The sequence below is a fragment of the Sinocyclocheilus grahami genome, unplaced genomic scaffold (assembly GCF_001515645.1).
Source record: "Sinocyclocheilus grahami isolate Dianchi unplaced genomic scaffold, SAMN03320097.WGS_v1.1 scaffold1615.1, whole genome shotgun sequence".
In the NCBI taxonomy this organism is placed as follows: Eukaryota; Metazoa; Chordata; class Actinopteri; order Cypriniformes; family Cyprinidae; genus Sinocyclocheilus; species Sinocyclocheilus grahami.
The window spans coordinates 30,212-35,436 of record NW_015506794.1 but is presented as its reverse complement, the minus strand read 5'-3'; positions in this window follow the sequence as shown (position 1 = coordinate 35,436).

Sequence of the window (5,225 nt, the reverse complement as noted above, 5' to 3'; positions counted from 1 at the left end):
CTCAGACTGCATAGGTTAAGCTTATGGGGCAGTCACGTGAAGAGCGAACGACTCGAAAAACCCGAAGACTCGAAACAGGTAAACTAATTCCAGCACAGACCTATCGAATGTTGCACATGTGTGACTGAACGAATCACTCCCCGAGACGACACGTTCTTCCCGAATCACATTAAAGATTTGTTCAAAATGAACGAATCGTTCAATAACGACCTATCACTATATCTAATCCACTTCACCTGTGATAAAATAAGAAAATACAGCGCAAAGGAAGCAGAGAGTTTTCGACTCGACTTGAGTTTTCGTTTCCAGCTTCTCCCACGACTATAATGACTATAATAATCAGGTCGGGCTGTGATCAGGGGAAAATCAGCGGATGATCGGCGCTCGATCTTTATGTGTGAACTAATCAACGACGCATCAAAGAGGCTCGCTGATGCGTCGCCAACACGTCGCTGATGCCAAACAAATATCTAGCATGCCAAATATCTGGACCGGTCGGCCGACTCGACGTCACGTGGTGTCAGGTTCTATAGTCTTTGTCAGGAGTCGCGACGAGCTACAGCCAATGAGAGAGCAAGGCATGGGTTAAGGTCAGCGGAAGAAAAACGGCAGCAGCAACATGGCTTTAAAGGGATAGTTCATCCAAAAATGAAAATGTGATGTTTATCTGCTTACCCCCAGGGCATCCAAGATGTAGGTGACTTTGTTTCTTCAGTAGAACACAAACGAAGATTTTTAAGTCCAACCGTTGGAGTCATCAGGCTTATAATGCATGGCAATGGTAACAAAATCTATGAGAGTAAAAAAAACATGCACAGACAAATCCAAATTAAACCCTGCGGCTCGTGACGACACATTGATGTCCTAAGACACGAAACGATCGGTTTGTGCCAGAAACCAAAAGGTATTTATATCATATTTTACCTCTAATACACCACTATGTCCAACTGCCTTGAGCGCGCGCACGACTGATCGACTGAAATCCAGCTGCATGCAGCCGTACAGACCTAGGCCTATTAATGATGTTACACATGACACTGAAGCACAGCACGTATTGTTTTCAGAGAAACACATGATCAACGAGAAACAACTGTGACAGCTCCTGGATCACGTGATGGTGTTGGTAGGTGTTAGGGATGGAGAAATGAAGCCTCTTAAATCTTTGAAGCTTTTCTCTGATTGTTTCGGGAAAGACAATGATGAAGATTATGATCATGGTTTTTATTAATAATTAAAAGCCCTACATTGATCTACAGACAGGATCGGTTTGTAGCAGGAAAATTAATTTAAAAAGCTTTCTCTTTTTGTCCATTGGGGCTTTGGGTCATTTTGATTTTTTGTGATTACACCAAAGACTAAGCTTACAGAGTGATATTTCTTATTGGAGTGTTTTTTTTTGTATCATTAGAAGTCCACACATTCGATGTTTAATAAAAACTAACATTGAAAGTATTAAGTCGGGTGTATTGTGGTTAGATATATAGTAGCCTATTTTACCACGCAGGAAGTGTTTTATCACTGTATGAATCTCTTTGTGATGTGTGTTTGTATGTCACATAACAGCTCTTCTGTATTCTCATCAGGTTCAGATGCTTGAATCATGCTGCTGTTATTTTGTCTTGTCAGTCATAGCGGTCGGTCAGTATCATTTTTGTTTATAAATTGTGACCATTACTTGGTTTTCAGTGTCAGGTAGAGTTATTCTAGTTGATTGTTTCCCTTTTGCACAAAGTGACTTTGGTTGACAAAGGATCGAAATGTCATTCCTTACAGGACCAGGGTGCTACATATAGGCTATAGTATATAATACATACATAATAAACATAGCTAACCTATTGAAAGAAGTAGCCTAATCTAACTATACATAGGATAGGCCTATACTTTAAACATACTTTGGATTTACACATGTAGCAACACGTAGTGCAGTGGTACAGGAAGACAAAAACGTTCCTTGTCCACTATTTTTCAAGCGAATCGTAGAGATTATGATCCTTTATGTCCTCGTAATAATGTTAAAACTACAACAATAATGACTACCCACCAGGGGCGTGGCCATCATTTCAGAAGTGAGGGGGACAGAAATGTTATATATATATATAAAAAAAAAAATAATAATAATAATATATATGTATATATATATATATATATAAAACATTACAATATAACATTTCTGTCATCTATATAACCTACCAGTCAAAAGTTTTTGAACAGTAAGATTTGTAATGTTTTATATATATATATAAAACATTACAAATCTTACTGTTCAAAAACCTTTGACTGGTAGGTTATATAGATGACAGAAATGTTATATATATATATAAAACATTACAAATCTTACTGTTCAAAAACCTTTGACTGGTAGGTTATATAGATGACAGAAATGTTATATATATATATAAAACATTACAAATCTTACTGTTCAAAAACCTTTGACTGGTAGGTTATATAGATGACAGAAATGTTATATATATATATAAAACATTACAATATAACATTTCTGTCATCTATATAACCTACCAGTCAAAAGTTTTTGAACAGTAAGATTTGTAAGGTTTTATAAAGAAGTCTCTTCTGCTCGCCAAGCCTGCATTTATTTGATTCAAAGTACAGCAGAAGCAGTAATGTTGTGAAATATTTTTGCTATTTAAAATAACTGCTTTCTATTTGAATATATTTTAAATGATTGCTGTGATGCGCAGCTGTATTTTCAGCATCATAACTCCAGTCTTCAATGTCACATTCTTCAGAAATCATTCTAATATGCTGATTTGCTGCTCAAGAAACCTTTTTTAATTATTATTATTATTAATGTTTTTTGAGCAGCAAATCAGCATATCAGAATGATTTCTGAAGGATAATGTGACTGGAGTAATGATGCAAAAAATTTTGCTTTGAAATCACTATAAATTAAAATTTTAAATATATTCAAATAGAAAACAGTTATTTTAAATAGCCTAGTAAAAATATTTCAAAATTTTACTGTTTTGCTGTACTTTGGATCAAATAAATGCAGGCTTGGTGAACAGAAGAGACTTCTTTAAAAAAAACATTAAAAGTCTTACTGTTCAAAAACTGTTGACTGGTGTATAATTTTTCTCTAATTTCTAGCTTTTAATTGGCTTAGAAATCAGATAACTGCTGGACAATAACCAATAATAATGATTTGCTTATATACTACAAACACTTTTTTTATCACATAATAAGGCAGAATAGTTTCAATACTGTAATAAATGCTATGTCAGCTAGCACTGCATTGTTCATATACTTCATTTATTACCTGGAGATGACTTGACAAACACAAATAAACCATATTGTCGCAATCGTATGTTTAATGTCTTAATGTTTCCAAACGTTTCTGTTTTTCTGAAAACAACTGTTTTCATACAGAGATAGCTGGACGCTTTTGTCCATATTAGGAATTTCCTCATACGACTTTCTGCACGAGAGCGTCCTCCGAGTGTTTAGCGCTCCGCGATGTTCATCTCGCCTTATTCTGGGTCCAAATAAAACATCAGATCATGCACAGTGTGGTGGCTTCCTAACCACCCAGGAACAGGTGGTAAGACGTTCTTTACCCATAAGTTGGAAATAAAGTAATTGTCCATGCAACAATCAATTTCTTGCTTTGTTCATTTAATGAACGAAGCGGCTTACAAATAAACATATGGATTCATGGTTCAATGGATCTTAGGATATGGTAAGAACCATGTATTCCCGCCACCTGTTACCCTCTCCACACACACAACCATGAGGGTTTAAATGTCATATGACATACACCAACTCCTCCCATTCCACACCGCCATATAGTGGTTAAAAATTACATTTGGCTCCTACACCCCGGCCCATAATTGTAATAATATACGCGTAATCTACCGCGTAATCTATGCCCCTGCTACCCACTAGACGGCTGTTGGCCAAATTATATCATGTGTCTCTATCATGTGGCTTTCATGCGTGGTGACGTATTTGAAGAACAAGTCAGCGTGAGGCTCTGCGATGAATTTTAGTTTAAGTTTCGATTTTGGCTTCCAACGATTGTGAAAACAATAATCAAGATAAAGCGATCATTGTGCCGCATGCCAAGGCGAACGACTCGAGAGTCAAATATACATAGGCTATAATACACAAATATACACAAAATACGTCAAAATGTTCGTCTTGGCGAGTATTTACATATAGACATTAATTTATGTCCTGAGTGAACACACACAGTCGGGGAATAAATGGATGTGTGTCAATAGCCTAGGCTATATTAGATCCGTGCATTCGCACCTCAAGCCTAGCTGTCAGCACTATTCTTCATAACGACAGAGTAATAGTCCTCTCAGGAAGCAGCGGTGAGATGTAGTGGTTTTCCGATAGGCTACAACCAAAGTCCTTTTCAAGGAAAGTCTGTTCACTCGGCGGCCATATTTGCAACGCCTCCGGGCAGCTCTAACAAGACCAAGTCCTATATAAATGAATGGGGGTATTCTGAAATCTCAAAAACTGCGCTATGAACACACAATTAAATAACATATTTCAAATCAGCAACAAAATCTGAAATGAACTGCCCCATGAATGTTGTTTCTTATGCACGAATAGCGTTTAAAAAGCTTATTTTTTCAGGCTAGACCAGCCAATGTGCCTGCGACGTTCCAACGCTCTTATGACTGCGCATGCGCATCGGCTGGTCCAGCCTCCGGTTTCTATGGGAAATAGATAGCTTAATTTGTTTTGTGCTTCAAGTGGGTGTGAGCCAAGATATCACATTGTATGTACAGTGGTGTGGACGGTATATACAAACTGGAATGAGTCAAATGTTTTAAGGAGACTGGACTTTAAGATTCAAGTCCTTCATCATGATTGAGGTCAGTTCTAAGGGACAGTAGTCTTTCAAGGAATGAGGCCTGTTTATTGGCTCTGAAAGGCCAATAAGACACAATACTATCCTTAATAAACTGAGGTTATTTACAGATATCCTTGTTACAGTGTAATTATACATTTAAATACTGAGTAATATTAATTAAGTACATGTACTTACTATATGGTTAGGGTTAAGATTAGGGTTTGGTTTAGGGTTACTTGCGTGTAATTATGCATAATTTATTGTTATTATAATAGTAAGTGCATGTAACGTGTAACAAGGACACCTTAAAATAAAGTGTTACCCTATGTTGTTCCATTCTACTGTCTGTTTATTTAAACACATCTCAATAAAGGACTTTGTCTGCTTTAAAAGTGTT